Source organism: Schistocerca gregaria, chromosome 7, assembly GCF_023897955.1.
Source record: "Schistocerca gregaria isolate iqSchGreg1 chromosome 7, iqSchGreg1.2, whole genome shotgun sequence".
NCBI classification, from domain to species: Eukaryota; Metazoa; Arthropoda; class Insecta; order Orthoptera; family Acrididae; genus Schistocerca; species Schistocerca gregaria.
Window position 1 is genome coordinate 63279010 of NC_064926.1, and position 20210 is coordinate 63299219.

The 20210-nt window shown below is 44.6% G+C and overlaps 1 protein-coding gene across 11 annotated transcripts in view; it reads right to left on the reverse strand.

The window, feature by feature from the left end:
• LOC126282073 (uncharacterized) overlaps window positions 1–20210 on the reverse strand; it is a 431343-nt gene that overhangs the window by 323951 nt on the left and 87182 nt on the right. For 7 of the 11 annotated variants that reach the window (XM_049981527.1, XM_049981528.1, XM_049981529.1 and 4 more), the window contains exon 2: window positions 16463–16516. The gene's annotated coding sequence lies outside the window, so the exon portion shown is untranslated. The remainder of the gene's footprint in view (window positions 1–16462; window positions 16517–20210) is intronic. The other 4 variants (XM_049981521.1, XM_049981522.1, XM_049981526.1 and 1 more) reach the window with 1 other exon arrangement.

Consider the following 20210-nt stretch of genomic DNA (forward strand, 5'->3'; position numbering starts at 1 on the left):
ACTGCCATTCCCCAAGAAACCTTCCAGCACCTGATTGAACGTATGGCTGCGAGAGTGGAAGCCGTCATCAACGCTAAGGGTGAGCCAACACCAAGTTGAATTCCAGCATTAGTGATGGGAGCACCACGAACTTGTGGTCACACTGATGTATGTACCGTATTAGATATCTTTTATGAGGCTTTATAAAACACTTAAGGAAACGTTAGTTCAGTGCATTTGTTTGTCAGTGGTCAAAGTTTCATTGTCTTTTTGAAATACTGACCGCAAATGGAACAGTAGCTGAGAGTTGTGATGGAAACAATGGCTGGTCAATTTATTCCCAAATCTCCGCTAACTTTCACCACCTACTTTTTTTCTATTACCTCCTCTGCATTTTAGAAAATTTGTTCTAATTAGTATGTAGCACTTTCAGACAAGCCTGCACTTCACTACCATAAATATTGCAGACGTTAAAAACCAGTCATGATAATCAAATCTGAAAATCGGTCACAATATACAAGGTATTCAATCTGCACATTGAAGAAACAATGTCATTTAATTTCGACTCATGTTTAGCTTCGAGATTATTCTTACAAAAAGGTGTTTGTTCTGTAGCATGAAATTAACCGTAGATTACTAAACCGCAGTAAAATATACGATTACAGTAGTTTATAAAACAGGACATGCTGCACTTAATTTGGTATTTAACATACCACTGGAGATCTAATAATCGTAATTAACGAACGCATAACCTGTAAATTATAACTTCCTTTGAATACAACGTGGAGCACTACACTTTACGATGGTTTAGTAGCAATGCAACATTTTCCCGATTTTAGTGTTGTAGGCTGAAGGAGAGTGGTGAATCCAAAAACAGAAGTCTTGCGTTATTTTGTGTCTGCAGCAAAGCATTCTGGCAGCCGCGCTACGTAATCACCGTTTTCTGCCTGCACGTAATGGGAGGGTTTCGCAATCTGAGATTGGCGTCCCAGCGCGTAGCCAAGAGGATCTTCCCGCGAAATGGAATGCAATTTCTCAAGCGCTTCTCCCAGGGGTACACAAACAGCTGACGATCGACGGCAGTCCTGCGCCCAGCATCGACTTCTGTTCATGAGGTTTTACCCTTTAACCCGAGACTGCCGGCCGCTGGTGGCCAGGCGGTTCTAGGCGCTTCAGTCTGGAACAGCGCGACCGCTACGGTCAGATTCGAATCCTGCCTCGGGCATGGATGTGTGTGATGTCCTTAGGTTAGTTAGGCTTAATTAGTTCTAAGTTATAGGGGACTGACGACCTCATATGTTAAGTCCCATAGTGCTCAGAGCCATTTGAACTATTTTAAGGCATATGCTGACCTCTTGCACATTTCTGAAAACACGGCGAGAACTGTGAGATGTTGTGAAAATGAAGGTGTTGCCCTTACGGGTACGTTGGTCCTGTTTTTGCAGGATGACATCGTAAGTTCACTGAGGCTTTTTGCGGATGATGCTGTGGTGCATCGAGAGGTTGTAACAATGGAAAATTGGTCTGAAATGCAGGAGGATCTGCAGCGTATTGACGCATGGTGCCGGGAATGGCAATTGAATCTCAATGTAGCCAAGTGTAATGTGCTGCGAATACATAGAAAGAAAAATCCCTTGTCATTTAGCTACAAAATAGCAGGTCAGCAACTGGAAGCAGTTAATTCCATAAATTATCTGTGAGTACGCATTAGGAGTGATTTAAAATGGAATGATCATATAAATTTGTTCGTCGGTAAAGCAGATGCCAGACTGAGATTCATTGGAAGAATCCTAAGGAAATGCAATCCGACAACAAAGGAAGTAGGTTACAGTACGCTTGTTCGCCCAATGCTTGAATACTGCTCAGCAGTGTGGGATCCGCACCAGGGAGGTTTGATAGAAGAGATAGAGAAGATCCAACGGAGAGCAGCGCGCTTCGTTACAGGATCATTTAGTAATTGCGAAAGCGTTACGGAGATGATAGATAAACTCCAGTGGAAGACTCTGCAGGAGAGACGCTCAGTAGCTCGGTACAGGCTTTTGTTAAAGTTTCGAGAACATACCTTCACCGAAGAGTCAAGCAGTATATTGCTCCCCCCTACGTGTATCTCGCGAAGAAACCATGAGGATAAAATCATAGAGATTAGAGTCCACACATAGGCATACCGACAATCCTCCTTTCCACGAACAACACGAGACTGGAATAGAAGGGAGAACCGATAGAGGTACTCAAGGTACCCTCCGCCACACACCGTCAGGTGGCTTGCGGAGTATGGATGTAGATGTATAATATATCCACTTTTCTATTCTATACGGGACTACAATGTGTGTTTATAAAATTTGATGTACTACCGGGGGGTTACATTAACAGTTAATCACCTAGTGTATATTCCCCAATCTCTTGTTAAATTGTCTTTTCATGTTCTGCTCCAGGCAAAGTTAGCGCCAATTCGAGATTTTTTTGGCTATAAAGAAACGATCCGCCTACTCCAGTACAGACAAACGGTAGACGGACACTTGATCGCCGCAAATCTGTAGTCGAAAGATGTTTGAGTCAAGCTGTTCGGGTAGTGTTTCGCGTCTTTGCGTACACACTGAATTCTCAAGTGACTGATGTGCGTCAGTGCCCTAGAGTGTTAATGGCTGAATTTATATAGATATTTACCAGTGAGACATGCAACCGGGACAATTTAATTCTTTAGTGGCGAAAATGAGAACAGCTGATCGTGAGGAGTACAGAGAGGACTGTTCACCTCAAGATGTTCAGCAAAGAAGAGAAATCTATTCGATCTGTCACCGGGGACGACCAAAGATATAAGCCAACTATGCAGTAGTTGAACTCCTGTGCTTTCTGGTCGATCAGGGCACGCCGAGACACAATAGGAGTGAGACTCAACGAGATTTGAGAGGCAACGTCAGAGAAAACGGAACATGAGTAACGAGCGTCAATAGGTTTGTGCACATCTCCGTGCCAAGCGCAAATAATTTCGCCATTCATCGAGCTCGCCCGGTAGTTCGTGAAGTTACTGAAGAATTCAATGTCTTGAGCATTTAGAACCATCTTATCGTCTCTGATACTTTTTTTTTTCGAGAGAGGTTGCGAAGACAGACCACATAAGAATTTCCTCCACTAATAGTGGTCTGACCTGAAATATCCTTTGCAAGAGCATAGCAGCTTGCCGAAGAAACTCGTTTAGTAAGCAGATAGATGGAGCACCAACAGCAGAGGAATGTTTCTCTACCACTTGGACGCACATTTGCCATGATGTATTGCATGAACAGACATCTGGGCACAGAGATCGTTACGTGTGAACAGGGCTTACGCTATGTGCCTATGCAGGTACTGCAAAATATCTTAAATTATTCTAGTTGAAGATTTTTATATTCGCACCAGATTGATGGCAGAATGGTTGAACAGATCAACGCACAAATTTCTGTTGCACGAGCTCATGGCTCAGCACGATGGGTCACGCTCTAGTACTGTTTTTAAACAGGCTCTAAAAATTTTGAACCTCGAATAGTCGAAAACGCGTCTAAAGCGCATCGTAATACGTCAACATTTGTTACATCTAAGTACGCACTTCAACCATGCGAAAGCTGGGCGTAATCGGGGTACCGCTGGGTGTTTGCTTCCCTTGTGAGTGATTTATTTTGAGTTTCATACTGAGAGATGACGTATGGGTATCCCTGAGACCCCAAAGAGTGAAGGCAGCAGAGGGTCAAATAGACAAAGACACAGCCCAGCTGAAATCCTTGGCTAAGGCACCAGATACTGAACCCAACTGACGAAAGAGAAAAATACAGATAAGCAGAAAAGTCGTAGGGGAAAATATAGGAAAGCAGAAAATGTCCCAGGCAAAAATGATAACAGACGCCTAAAAATGAGACTGACAGAATGTGCAATGTAGCACACCAGAAATAGCTAGACTAGAAAGCTAAGTTGAAAGATAGTGTGGATAGTAGAATTGAAGAGCACTTTGGAGAAAAGACAAGCAGTTGCATGAATATCGAGAGTCAGTAACAAGGAAGGAAGGAAGGAAGGAAGGAGGGGAAGCCTCAGAGGTGGAAGGAATATATAGGATGGCTATAGAACGGAAACTAATTTCTAGTACTAACTATTAGTATATAAAGCTAAGGCAGCTGCAGATGAGTCGGGAGATACTATACTGCGAGAAGAATCCGACAGAGTACTGAAAGTCGAAACAAGGCCTCTAGCGTAGAGGACATTCCAGCAGATTTTTTGAGATCCTTGGGATACCCAGCCGTGAGAAAACTATTCCACCTAGTGTGCAAGATACATGAGACAGACTAAATCCCTATGAAAAATGTAGTAATTCCAATTAGAAAGAAGGTAGAGGCTGACAGGTGTACTTTCACATGTGAAAGAAATGTGAACCATGCTTACTGTCCATTATGTTAGTACGAGTGCGTGATGAGTAGTTCTCCGACTTTTTATGTGAAGACTCGAAGCTTTCAAATAAAACAAACATTATTAAAATTCTAAATCTTTATTCGTCACGTCTACATACACTCCTGGAAATTGAAATAAGAACACCGTGAATTCATTGTCCCAGGAAGGGGAAACTTTATTGACACATTCCTAGGGTCAGATACATCACATGATCACACTGACAGAACCACAGGCACATAGACACAGGCAACAGAGCATGCACAATGTCGGCACTAGTACAGTGTATATCCACCTTTCGCAGCAATGCAGGCTGCTATTCTCCCATGGAGACGATCGCAGAGATTCTGGATGTAGTCCTGTGGAACGGCTTGCCATGCCATTTCCACCTGGCGCCTCAGTTGGACCAGCGTTCGTGCTGGACGTGCAGACCGCGTGACACGACGCTTTATCCAGTCCCAAACATGCTCAATGGGGGACAGATCCGGAGATCTTGCTAGCCAGGGTAGTTGACTTACACCTTCTAGAGCACGTTGGGTGGCATGGGATACATGCGGACGTGCATTGTCCTGTTGGAACAGCAAGTTCCCTTTCCGGTCTAGGAATGGTAGAACGATGGGTTCGATGACGGTTTGGATGTACCGTGCACTATTCAGTGTCCCCTCGACGGTCACCAGAGGTGTACGACCAGTGTAGGAGATCGCTCCCCACACCATGATGCCGGGTGTTGGTCCTGTGTGGCTCGGTCGTATGCAGTCCTGATTGTGGCGCTCAACTGCACGGCGCCAAACACGCATACGACCATCATTGGCACCAAGGCAGAAGCGACTCTCATCGCTGAAGACGACACGTCTCCATTCGTTCCTTCATTCACGCCTGTCGCGACACCACTGGAGGCGGGCTGCACGATGTTGGGGTTTGAGCGGAAGACGGCCTAACGGTGTGCGGGACCGTAGCCCAGCTTCATTGAGACGGTTGCGAATGGTCCTCGCCGATACCCCAGGAGCAACAGTGTCCCTAATTTGCTGGGAAGTGGCGGTGCGGTCCCCTACGGCACTGCGTAGGATCCTACGGTCTTGGCGTGCATCCGTGCGTCGCTGTGGTCCGGTCCCAGGTCGACGGGCACGTGCACCTTCCGCCGACCACTGGCGACAACATCGATGTACTGTGGAGACCTCACGCCCCACGTATTGAGCAATTCGGCGGTACGTCCACCAGGCCTCCCGCATGCCCACTATACGCCCTCGCTCAAAGTCCGTCAACTGCACATACGGTTCACGTCCACGCTGTCGAGGCATGCTACCAGTGTTAAAGACTGCGATGGAGCTCCGTATGCCACGGCAAACTGGCTGACACTGACGGCGGCGGTGCACAAATGCTGCGCAGCTAGCGCCATTCGACGGCCAACACCGCGGTTCCTGTTGTGTCCGCTGTGCCGTGCGTGTGATCATTGCTTGTACAGTCCTCTCGCAGTGTCCGGAGCAAGTATGGTGGGTCTGACACACCGGTGTCAATGTGTTCTTTTTTCCATTTCCAGGAGTGTATTTCCAGTCCTCTGCCGCTAAAGAGCTTTGAATTTTCTTTCTCCGATGTGTGATACTTCGTATTTATACAGTGGATATTTTTGAAACAAAGTTTCAGTAGTTGATATTTTACGTCACAGACGTTTTGAATGCTACTATTTGTGATCTTTGGTTGTCTGTGACACTGAGGTTGCCGATCGTATTCAATGAGAAGAACGTGAAGGAGTCGCGTGTTGGTCACCTTGTTGTACTGTCTGAAAATCTAGCAGAACACTGATGTAAATGTAGAGGATGCTGCTTTTTGGAAATATGATTTCGTGAAGAGTGATTTCAGAAGTGTGAAGATTCTTACGTGGCTTTGTTGCTGCATTGTTCCCGCGCGCGTAATTTATGAGTCTGTGGAAGGTAAATGTTCGGTACCACCCCTTTACCATTCTATTAACTAATTTCAACGCAGTGTCATATTTTTTTATAAGAAGTGATTTTTGTAAAGATGATTGTAATTGTTAAGGAATCAGACTTTCGATATATATTTTTTTGAATGCTACCCTCTTTTTCATTTATTCATAAAGACGGGTTCCTACCAACATACCCTCACAAAGGCTTTGTTTTCTAACTGTATGTCGCCGCATTGCACTGAGCAGAAGATAGTCGCTCATTTTTCTTGCTTTGGGCAAGGCTTTTTCTTGTCTTTAGTCGGTTTGATGCTGCGCTGTATTTGAATATTTATCACTTTCTAGCAGTACGGAGTTTCCGTTGTCACAACGTTAGTCATCAAAAGTTGTTAGGGCGAAATTAACGTCATTAATACATAGTAAGATGATTAACTGTTGATCATTGCATTTAGAATTTTTATCAGGTTCAGATCAGGTCAGAATACTTATTTTTGTCAGATAGTCTTGTTCTTACAATACGGAGTTACATTCGCATGTGAGTCGTTTAATGTTAATGTTTAGTGTTTGAAATTTTATTTAGTCAGTTTGCGTGAATTAATTTACAGAGCATTTCAATCTAAGCATTTTGGTCATTTATTCTTTCAAAATTCGATTTGTAATTTTCTGTAAAATGTTTAGTCTCTTTCGTGTGTTGGAACAGCATGTCATTGTGATATTCCTGGCAGTGGGCGCCAGTATTTTTTCTCGTCTTGATGCAGCTCGATACATGCATATGGTAGAAAAGTGGAGAGAGGTTCAAGCGACAGAGTCCGTGGGGGGAGTCCGCCAATTGTACTTGCTTCTGATTGGTCGAAACATTCGGGGGTTGGGCGCCAAAACGCCTAACCTCTCATATTAATTATTTATATGCTGTTTATTGTACTTAATCCAGTTTTCAGTATGACAATCTCTCATGGTTACCCTACGAGTTTATCGTTTTTGCTTATTAAATTTCACTAGTTTTGAGAAACATAAGAGTGACGATATTACAAGCGAGGTGCTTCGGACACTTTCGGCTCCCTTTGGCGCGACTGTGAGACGATGTGCTTCGGCTGTGCTAGTCAGACTGTTTCGGGCGTTGTAGAGGGTCGGACGCGTAACTCCCTTTCGGATGGTCATGTACTCTATGTCGGAAGTTGGCAGAAAAGTTACCGTGCTATTAAGGAAGCTATGTCGAGTGTTAGAAGAAACACTGTGAAATGTATGAACATTTAAATAATAATGTGGAACTTCCCCTTAGAAAAAGTTATGAATGATTGTGCTGATAAACCACTTTCGTTATTTGATTTTCAAACAGCTGAGCAAAACTGAACGTACTTAGACATTTCTCTCTTTACTTATTCTGATCATCACTAAACTGACACACAATATCTTTACCGCAACGCAATCTGACTTTCAATAGTCCCTGCAAAAGAATGGCCCTGACTAACAATAACCTATAACTTTCATGAATCACTTACCGCACAAAAATCTTCGTTACTCGAACTACTGCAATACAGCGAGCGCCACTACTGCCAACTAAACAAAAGATTCAAACTACTGAAGGCACTAACTACTGATAGGCATAGTCAGCAAATGAAAGATTTCGATAGAGAACAAACATTGTATTTACCTTAATAATGTTCGAAAGTCATCATATATATTTCATGACATCCAGTCTTACAAATTTACTGTCTCTGATGGACACTCGTCCACATCATCCGTTCTCAAAACTCTGCCATCTCTCTCCCCACATCCACCACTGCTGGCGGCTGACCTCCAACTGCGCAACGCTACGCGCTGTTCACATCCAACTGCTCAACACTACAATAGCGAATATTACAACAATGCTAACAAGACACAGACTGAACACAGCACAGCCAGTGATTTTCAAACAAAGCGCTACGTGGCGTTAGCAATATAAAAACCTAAACAGCCTACTTACAAATGAAACAGGATACAGTAATGAGAAGCGTCGCCCACCATGATTGACAGTACTACAGATCTTGCTCTCTATAGAAAAGGAGACTAATTTGGGCGAGTGGCATTCCACAAAAAGCACAATCACAGGTTCCAGATGAGGCCATAGTAGCCTCCGCCGACGGGCTGACTTCTGCGCTGCGGACACAACTTTAAAAGACGACGAGTTGTGGAAAGAACTGTTAGGGACTCTTATTCATACTCACCAAAACTCTCCACCTTCCATAGGGCACTGTTCGTCGCACTGCACAACACAGAATTGCAAAGGACGGTTTCTTTAGTGCACAGTTATGTTTTCTAATAATTTTGGTAAAAGTTAATTGTAATACTGTTAGTTTCAGACTGATTTGGCGATTCTTTTATCAGATAGTGCTTAAATATGCACACGGCTTGTACCATTAGGTAGACGTTAAAACATTAAAAGGTTAGTCGGCCGCTGTGACCGAGCGGTTCTAGACGCTTCAGTCCGGAACCGCGCTGCTGCTACGGTCGCAGGTTCGAATATTGCGTCGGGCATGGATGTGTGTGATGTCCTTAGGTTAGTTAGGTTTAAGTAGATCTAAGTCTCAGATGTTAAGTTCCATAATGCTTAGGGCCATTTGAACCATCAAAAGGTTAACGCGGAACAATAACCCGGAACAACATGAAACATAACAGTTATAACGAAAGTGGGTAACAGGCAGTGTTCGCTATAGTGGGTGCCGCGCCTCCCTGGCTGCCTGCAGGGGGTCACGCACTGGATACAGCAGGTAGCGGACAGCACCACTTGCTCTAGGCCTGCTGCCAGAGGCTGGAAAGTAGGGGCTTTGCAAATGAAGCGTTGAACACGCGGCAGGCGGTGGTCGGTACCTCTGCCACAATGCGACGCTCGCTCTCTCTCTCTCGCGCTCTCTCTCTCTCTCTCTCTCTCTCTCTCTCTCTCTCTCTCTCTCTCTCTCTCTCTCGCGCGCGCGCGCGCTTTCTACAGAACGCAGCCAGCTTCCGGACAACTCGGCGCCGCTCTGTATTGTACTGTATTGTCCCCACAGCCTCTGACAACTGGCTGCATCGCTGGAGCCCTTATCTGCCTTCACAATGCAGGTGAATAGAAGCTTGCTAAAGCAAACTGTGATTTTTGTTCCAGAGTTCGTTCCTACTCGCAAATAAAGAGCAAGTAACGTCTAAAAGACTCTAAAGGCAGATACTTCCCCCCCCCCCCCCCCCTCCTGCTATATTTAGATGGTAGGTAATGCAGGGCGATGAACCTGGCTTCCTTTGCTAATATTCAATTTATACAAAAGTACATATTTTTATGTCATACGGAAAACCTTGACGATTGTGTCGACAGCACGTTGGCATTTAAAAGAGGCAATGTCTGTTTAAAAGTCCTCTGTCCTGTGCAGACTACTTAGCTTCTGCAATTAGCAAGTTACTTTTCCACAAGGACAGATGTCAAGATGGAATGTTTGTAATCCGAAACCGGTATTACCTGAAGAGATTTTCCACATATCAGACTTCGCATTAATGAAGTAGGAAGAGTAATTTATGTCAAATAATCATCTGAATCATTAACTATCGAAGTAAATGCAATAGTTTAACAATTTAGAAGGAGCACCCGCGTTTAAACATATCACTACCCGCATTTTCGTGTTCCATCGAGTTCACATACGTCGAATGTAGTGGCCAAGACATCAACGAGAATTCACTATCGTGCTGCTGAAAACATTGTAGCAGGATTCTGACCTTCCAACACAAATATGTCTTCTGGAGGTTGCCGTTGCCCTCGGAGAGGACATCAAGCACGAAAGGATGAAGGTGGCCCGCAAGTTCCATGGGCCAGGTGAACATCTGCCGTAACATGATACTGCCCCCACAGACCTGCGTACGTGACGTGTTGGATGTTTCGAGCAATCGTCCATCTTGATGACAGCGTATCCGAACGCGACCATCAGCCACGTGTAACAAGAAACGTCTTCCACCCTGTAAGGTTCTTACATGTTTTGTGGTATTGTACATAATTCGCCTTTATTGTCCTGGGACACAGATGAACGAGCGCACTGCACGAGTAGTGAATAAGATCCTTGGATCTGTTTTAGTTTCATCTGTGGCTGACTTGTTAGTCAGTTGTGCGGCAGTGGGCCATTCTTATTTGAGGTATAGCAGCGAGCAGCTGAATTTTTCAGCGAATGAGATCTGCTTTCTGTGAACCTGAAATGAAACCATTTGGAGTACTTTACTCTGGAGATAAAAACTCATTTATAATACTTTGTTGTTCTCTATAACGATGGACAAAATTTTAGGGGAACTTTCTTTCTTTCTTTCTTTGTAGTGAGAGAACTTTGTGCAGTCTTTTTGTCAATAATTGTAGTCTGATTTCTCAAAAACGATTTTCTTTAAAGTAAACCCCACCTCCGTGATTCATAGTAAAGTTGTGGAGATTTTGCCGTGTGTACATTGCTCCTTACGCCACGCAAAACACAGACTGTTTCTGACAAAAAATAAATATATAAAAAAGTAGATAATTTATCTTTAGCTGCTGCATCTGCTGATTTGTATTTGCTTTCGGGAATATCAATACTACAGACGTGAAAGCAGCATGCTGAGCAAGAGAGAAATAACTTTTATTTCAGGGCAGACCTCACTTTACATTCTCGAGGGAACAATGTGTAGTCAGGATTGTCAGGTGTCGTGGCAACAAGCAGACTAATTTTCAGTTAGCAGCACTAATAATTTCAAAAATGGTTCAAATGACTCTGAGCACTATGGGATTTAACTGCTGAGGTTATCAGTCCCCTATAACTTTGAACTACTTAAACCTAAATAACCTGAGGACATGACACACATCCATGCCAGAGGCAGGATTCGTACCTGCGACCGCACAGTTCCAGACTGTAGCGCCTAGAACCGATCGGCGACTACGGCCGGCTGATAATTTCAAACAGTTATTTTCTTCCGTTGAGAGCAGTAATTTTTCGTGCATATCCCAAGTCAAACGTTGCACATCTTACACGCAACGTCCATAATGGACTTCGGTACTGTGTTTAAGTTATATAGTTTTCATTGAGCACAGAATTAGTTTCTTTTGTCATTTCGTTACGTTTAAATATTGTATTATTTCACGACACTGTTTGCATGCGCAACACATGGCGAACACCACAATCAGTTTTGCTCAGCTATTGAATACTATGCTTACAGTACACGTTACACGACGAAACATGTTTTTAAAATACACTACTGGCCATTAAAATTGCTACACCAAGACGAAATGCAGATGATAAACGGGTATTCATTGGACAAATATATTATAGTAGAACTGACATGTGATTACATTTTCACGCAATTTGGGTGCATATATCCTGAGAAATCAGTACCCAGAACAACCACCTCTGGCCGTAATAACGGCCTTGATACGCTTGAGCATTGAGTCAAACACAGCCTGGCTGGCGTGTACAGGTATAGCTGCCCCATGCAGCTTCAACACGATACCACAGTTCATCAAGAGTAGTGACTGGCGTATTGTGATGAGCCAGTTGCTCGGCCACCAGTGACCAGACGTTTTCAATTGGTGAGAGATCTGGAGAATGTGCTGGCCAGGGCAGCAGTCGAACATTTTCTGTATCCAGAAAGGCCCGTACAGGACCTGCAACATGCGGTCGTGCATTATCCTGCTGAAATGTAGGGTTTCGCAGCGATCGAATGAAGGGTAGAGTCACGGGTCGTAACACATCTGAAATGTAACACCCGCTGTTCAAAGTGCCGTCAATGCGAACAAGAGGTGACCGAGACGTGTAACCAGTGGACCCCATACCATCACGCCAGAATGGCGATGACGAATACACGCATCCAATGTGCGTTCACCGCGATATCGCCAAACACGGATGCGACCACTATGATGCTGTAAACAGAACCTGGATTCATCCGAAAAAATGACGTTTTGCCATTCGTGCACCCAGGTTCGTCGTTGAGTGCACCATCGCAGGCGCTCCTATCTGTGATGCAGCGTCTAGGGTAACCGCAGCCATGATCTCCGAGGTGATAGTCCATGCTGCTGCAAACTTCTTCGAACTGTTCGTGAAGATGGTTATTGTCTTACAAACGTCCCCATCTGCTGACTCACTGATCGAGACGTGGCTGCACTATCCGTTACAGCCATGCGGATAAGATGCCTGTCATCTCGACTACTAGTGATAAAAGACCGTTGGGATCCAACAGGGCGTTCCGTATTACCCTCCTGAACCCACCGAGTCCATATTCTGCTAACAGTCATTGGATCTCCACCAACGCGAGAAGCAATGTCGCGATACGATAAACCGCAATCGTGATAGGCTACAATCCGACCTTTATCAAAGTTGGAAACGTGATGGTACGCATTTCTCCTCCTTACACGAGGCATCACAACAACGTTTCACCAGGCAAGTCCGGTCAACTGCTGTTTGTGTATGAGAAATCGGTTGGAAACTTTCCTCATGTCTGCACATTGTAGGGGTCGCCACCGGCGCCAACCTTGTGTGAATGCTCTGAAAAGCTAGTCATTTGCATATCACTATATCTTCTTCCTGTCGGTTAAAATTCGCGATAGTAGCACGTCATCTTCGTGGTGTAGCAATTTTAATGGTCAGTAGTGAAATATATTCAGTTTTTCTCACATACAGACAAATCTTTTGTAGAAAGCTTACAATCCAATAAGGCGATGCGTTTCCATCGACCCACCGTACAATCTCGATGATCTAGTGTCCACTGTTACCATAACTTGCAATAGCGTTGTGTCATCATAGGAACACTTAAGTCACCTGCTGCGGAACTCCATGTCCAAGAGTGGGCGCTCAACGGTGTGGTACTCAGAAACACCTTCGCCTGCACTGGCACTGTACTCTGTCTTCATTTCAGCTACCGATCGCCGCGTAACCTACGCTACAGGGCGAGCATAAGCCTGCGGACTCAACTTTCTGTGATTAGGCGTGGACGCCCTGCACCTTGTCGCCTGCTCGTGGCTTCGCTTTCCTGCACCCACTTCCCGCAGATCCTCGTGACGGAAGTACGCGAACATTCGACCAGCTTCCATGATGCTCGTTCCTACGCACAGCGCCGTAACATTATGTCCTTTTTCAGAGTCGCACACGTCTCCCCATTTGCAGCCCGTCTCATCGCTATACTGATCCTCCATTCGTCTCTGCTCCGCATATACACGGGGTGACCCGGAAGTACGTAAAAGTTTGAAAACGCACTAACTCACGGAATAATGCAGGCAGAGAGATAAAAATGGACGCACGTGCCTGAAATGACACAGGGTTTTACAGACATCAAAAACGAGTGCAAAACCTGGCCAACAGATGGCGCTCGACAGCAACACGTCAGTGACGCCGCATGAGAAGCGTGTATAAAATGAGCTGTAGTGAGAGAGGGAGCCAGACCTCACACTCGACCGCCACCTCACCTGAACTCCCTATCTCCTTACCATCCACAACAAAGCTCACAACCGCCTCCGCCTCCTGAAACTCCTGTCCGGCCGGACATGGGGTCTGCATCCTTCCACCATCCTTCACACCTACAAATCCTTGATCCGCCCCATCCTCTGTTATGGCAGCGTCGCTTGGATTTCCGCCCCTCCCCGGTTCTATAAAGCCCTCCAAATCCTCGAACGCCATGCGCTTCACCTCGCCTTCCGCATCCGCCTTCCGTCCCCCACGCGCATCCTCTACGACCTCATCCCCTTCCCCCACCTTCTCCTTTACCTTGAACACATCCGCACACTTTATATTGTCCGCCGCCTTGATCCCCCTCAGTCCCTGGTTTCTCCCATCCTCTCAACCCCCAACCAGTTGCCGCGCCTTTACCGTTGTGTCCCATCCTCTCTCCATCTCCACACCCTCCATCTCCTTTCCCTACACAACTTCCACCATCTACCCCTCCCGGATGATGAGCTTACATCTACCCTTCCTACCAACTCTAACCCCATCTTCCTGCCTCCTTCTCCTTAGGGCTCCCTCTCCTCCCCCTCCCTCCTCTTGAGCAACTTCCCCCTCCTACCCCCCACTCCATCTCTTGTGCCTCCTTCCAGTGTCTCTGCACTCCCTCCTGCCCTGTCTTCCCTCTTCCTCTCCCGCCCCATGTGTCTCCTGCCTCTTTGTGAACCCACTGATGCCCCTCCTCTCTTCATCCCGCCACTTCCCCTGCTGCCCCATGCTCTCCCCTCCTTTACCATCCTCTCTGCTCTTTCCCTCGCCAGGTCCCGCCTGGCAGTTTTATTCTTAATCGTGTGTGCTCCAAGTGGGTTTTAAGTGTGTTGTTCCTGAGTGTTTTTACTACTGTGACCGACTTTTAACGTGTGCATGTACGTTCAGTGTCTTCTCTGAGTTTTGAAGACTCGCCAACTGTTTTTTTTTTTTAAAAAAAACTTTCTGGAGACTGAACTGTCCTCCATGAACGTCTCCGTGTTAGTCCATTTTTTACCTCCATTTTCTCCCATTATTCTGTTTTAAGTTCCCTTTCTCACCCTATGTATGTAACATTTTCTTCTTATTTTAAGTTGTTATGTCACTCGGCTGAAGAGCGGCGTATTGTGCCGCTGACAGCCCTCCCCTGCCCATATGGGAAGGGGAATGAAATCACAATAAAGAAAAAAAAACGGGAGCCAGATCATCCCTAGCCTGGCTGACCAAAACCTGCTGGAAAATACAGGCAGGATGGCACTCGACCCAACATTGCTACACATGTGGATGATCTCGTGCGCACATCATTTGGTGAGAATCGCCTGCTGCGCTTTCGTCATGCATGGCCTTACATGTCCCCTGACCTCAATCCGTGTGATTATTGATTGTAGGGTTACGTGGAGTCTCAGGTCTACTGTGAACGTCCAACACCATTATGGATGCTAAAAGACGACATGTGACGGCAACTTTTCACCATACCTACTGATATGCTGTGCTGCTGTTCATAACATTATCCCACGACTACAGGTATTGCTGATGAACGACGGCTGACATTCTGAGCATTTGTTATAAAGGACATCGTCTTTATTAAAAATCAACCGTTCTGCTAATTATTGCTTTTATATAATATGAAGCGCCATCTTTGGTCTTTTTTGCACTTTCTTGGTTTTAATAAAACCCTATCTTATTTGAAATGCGTGTGTCAATTTTTACCTCTCTACCTGCAATTTTCCAATGCTAACGGACTTTTGGGTCATACTGTACTTTCCTTGCTACGTCACGAACCCTCAGTGCCACCAGTCATCACGTCATCTCGCTGTGGGCGGTGGCCAACATAATCCAGGACGGTTAGAGAGACTGACTCCCCACTGGTTCTTACAATGGTGTGCAGTTACCGATGTGCCCACGGTAATCGTAGTGTACGTAGTAATGGCTCAGTTACTTGAACAGAGTTACATCACTTTAAGTTCAAGAACGTTCTACCTCTCACCTTCGTGGTGTCTAAATTCTCGGTAAGCACTTACCAGTAGTGACAGTAAAGATGGAACATACGAAAGGCTCAGCACCATAATTTAACCATATGCACAATGAAGGTAAATGAGAACCATGGCTGGGCACCCGGTTAACTGAGGAAGTAAAATAATCCTGTGTTTTCTATTTTGCTTAGCAATAAGACATTTTGTGCTTTCATACGAGTTCAGGCATCTTTGCAGAGTTACACTGCTACCATTCTCGTTTTGGGTACTGTGTCCGTTATCCGTGAAATAATAACTTCTTACGTTATCATGTTATTCGAGAAATGAAATAATGTATCACTCACTATCCGCTTCAAGCACTTTTTATTATTACGTATACTGTGTAAACAGCAATGTGGTTGACATATATGTCTACATTACCACAATAATTGAGCAATAAAATATTTCATCCGTATAGTTCGCCGTGGTAATATATGCGATCATAAATGGAATAGTTGTTATATTCGAAGAAAATCGCATTTCTTCTTAGCTTTACTTCATTAGGTCATTTTTCACTAACAATGCATTATTTTAGGAGCAATATGTGATGAGTATAATTATTACTGAATCAAAAGAACACCAAAAGGTTATCAGGTCCAGATCGATTAGTTACGAATTCTCAGGAATGGGTTTACGGGCATGTCTACACCAGAAAACTCATACAAATTAGAGTCTCTTCCTAAAGGTCGATAAAATATTGATAATTATGTTGGCAGTACTATTTTGAATATATTTACCTACAGCCGATGCTACAGAAGCTCCCGTCCTGTAGATCCTCTCTACCAGGGCCCCTGAAACAAGTAATAGGTGTATGAAACATCAGGAGATGAACATCATGAAATAACAGAGACCTGAGAGAGAAAGAGATTACGACGTACATCCGATTCCCATGCATATTAGAAACGAGTGCTTTCTCTGTTCTTTCCTTTCCATCTAAGCAGACACAGAGCCACAGTAGAGCTTGGCCGGGTACAGCTAGTATTCTGATACAGTGCTTGTAAAATGAAAACGTCGATTTTAAACATGCTATGAAATGCAATATACGAACTACGTTAACCGGGAACTAGTTTTTTTTAGTAATGAAATAGTGCATAAAAGCTTGCATTGTACATTAACCAGTCGCAAAATAAATAAAAGCAGACATAATATGCTACATGTGAAAACATCTGAAGCACTTTCATTAAAAAAAAAAGCAAATTTCACTACAATGTTTGTGCATTACCTAACTAAAACAAATACTAACTCCAATTATTAACCGAAAAAGTAGCCTAAAATATATTCTAAAACCAAATGCGGCACTGCTTTCAAATGTCACCAACAGAATGTTGAGATATTTTCTTCCAAGAAGTAGCACACTTCTGCCGAACTTATGAACTAGCTGTCAGCAGGTCAACAGATCTGTCTGGGATCTGCTCGGTGGCAGTAGATATCATCTGTTGACGACACATTCGTAACGCCCGTCTGCGCTCAGGCCTGTATTTATCATAGGCTAGACACAGCCTCGAAGCCTGCGAGAAAGACAGGACGCGATGCGTTCGTCACTAAGGTAGGCCCAGCTCGCTGGCTGAACTCAGCAGGTGAAATGCGTTTCTGCACCTGTTAACTAGTAAGTGGATGTGTATGTACAAACGGGAATTGCATCTACTGGATTCCAATATTATGGAATCTTACTGTTATTAGTCCTACAATGCTAGGAAGTCCACAGACCTACAAATAATTTCTTACTACTGTACTGGAGTACAACAAAATTAAAATCAAGCCAGAATGATTATCAGTTGCATAAGGCACCACATCTTGTATGAAAAGAGGACTTTTTCGCAGAAGAGAATTAAATGCTATAAACAAGGTGTTATTTATGTCGAGAATTGATCTCAAATTTTGTTCAAAATGGTTCAAATGACTCTGAGCGCTATGGGACTTAAGATGTGAGGTCATCACTCCCCTAGAACTTAGACCTACTTAAACCTAACTAACCTAAGGCCATCACACACATCCATGCCCGAGGCAGGATTCGAACCTGTGACCGTAGCGGTCGCGCGGTTCCAGACAAACGCCGAGAACCGCCCCGGCACAGCGGCCGGCTTAAATTTTGTTGTCCGACTAGTAATCAGTAATACTTCATAATAGCAGATTACAGTAGAAGATGCAATTCTCATTAGTGTGTACATGCCCCGTTGCAAGGTAACAGGTTTGGAAACGCATTCTGTCTGCTGAATTGAGCTCAGGCTTACCTTCGTGACGTACACGCCGCGGCCTGTCTTTCTCGTGGGCCTCGCACTGCCTCTAGTGACGTCACAATGTAGGTGCTGTGTACACACGCAAGGTGCAGGCACAGTTTGCGCTGCGATTGGTTCCAGGGTGGTGCACACGTATAATCCGCTGTGCACTTAGTCACTTCCCTCCTTCATGCCGCAGGATGTATCTTAGCAAGAGACTGCTGCTTCTAGTCAAGATGTGCCGCAAATAGCTTTTTGTCCACTTCGATTCAGTACAACTTAATAAGTTACTCGATCTAAAACGGATAATCCACGTTAGTAAATTTCTTTTCTTCAGGCAAGCTTTTCTTGCTACTATCAGTCTGCATTTTCTGCCTTCCTCACTTCGTCCATTGTCGGTTGCTGCCCGAATAACAGACTTCATCTATTGCTTCTGGAGTCTCATATGCCAAGAGGTTCTAGGCGTTTCAGTCAGGAACCGCGCGACCGCGACGGACGCAGGTTCGAATCCTGCCTCGGGCATGGATGTGTGTGACGTCCTTAGTTAGGTTTAAGTAGTTCTAAGTTCGAGGGGACTGATGACCTCAAATGTTAAGTCCCATATTGATTAGAGCCGTAATTCCCCATATTATTTATTTTTCAAACTTAAGATTACTGCACAGTTAATTAAAGAGTATTTTACATCAGACACGTATTTGTTTTTATTTACAAAGCATCTTTTGTGGTCATTCAAAAATGCGGATACATAATGTTTGCACATTTTTTTATAGATTGAAAACAGTATTTCTTTATAACATTGATACCCTTTCCGAATTTTCCGTGGTTTTCTTTATTGATTGCTGAGTGTACAGTTTAAATAACTTAAGGGAGAGGACACAGCCTATTTCATTTCCTTCTCAGCTGCGACTTCGTTCCATGTTCACCGATTGTTATCACTGCAGTCAGGTTTGTTGCACAAGTTGCAAATAACCGTTCGCTCCCAGTCTTTTTTGTCTAAAAGAGGTAGCAAAATAAGGAAATAGATCATGGAAAAAAAAATGGTTCAAATGGCTCTGAGCACTATGCGACTTATCTTCTGAGGTCATCAGTCGCCTAGAACTTAGAACTACTTAAACCTAACTAACCTAAGGACAGCACACACATCCATGCCCGAGGGAGGATCCGAACCTGCGGCCGTAGCGGTCGCTCGGTTCCAGACTATAGCGCCTAGAACCGCACGGCCACTCCTGCCGGCGGTCAGGGGAAGAGTGTGGATTGGAAGCCTTAATTAGGGCCAAGCTGACACTGAGACTGAACATGCAGCCAAGGGAATGGATAAGAGCTTTTCGAAGTAAATTTCTTCGCCCGATTTCCGTAAATAAAAAGACAGGCGAAAACCTTACAGAAGGGGGTTCATGATATCATAAAACGTGGTGGAACAATATTGGTGCCTATAGTTAGGTACAGAAGAATCTAGAAGCAGCCTTGATCCAGCAGAGGATATCATGTGATTGGGGAGGAAAATGACAAAGACTTTCCCTGATTACATAAATTGGTAACTCAGGCTAGAAGTAAGATACAAATATGAAACTTCTGTCGAATTGTTTACAACTATCAAAGTTTTTTTCTGTTTTAGGTTCGCAGTAAGTAAGTAGTGGATGAGGTGCAGTGCCCAAGAAGCCATGTTACCAATCAAGAGGAGGCACAGTGTGTCCTGTGGTACCATGAGACACGATCACCAACCACAGTGCAGAGACACTTCCAGACAACATTTGGAAGGAATCCACCGCATGTCAAGAGCATTACAGCCTGGTACGAGAAGTTCAAGAACAGAGGATCGGTTGCTGACCTTATGAGGTCTGGTCGACCGAGAACCTCAGCAGACAGGGTGGAAGCCGTAAGGCAGTCTTCCGAAGAAATCAGTGCGCAGGACCTCACGTGAATTACAGATGCCAAAAAGCTCTCTCCATGACATTTTACACAAACGTTTATTGTTTCGTGCATACAAAGTGCAAATCGTTCAGGCCTTGTTGCCCAATGACAGTAGACGTCGATATGACTTTGCGGTCGAAATGCTATCACGTATTGAGGACGATGACGGTTATATCAGACGAATTGCCTTTTCCGACGAAGCGACCTTTTTTATCAGTGGAGTAGTGAATCGCCATAATGTGCGCATTTGGGGTTCACAATCCCCTGGCGAGGTCATGGAGTGCACCAGAGGCAGTCCAAAGATGAATGTTTGGTGCGCGCTATTTCACGTACGAATTATCGGGCCATTCTTCTTCGC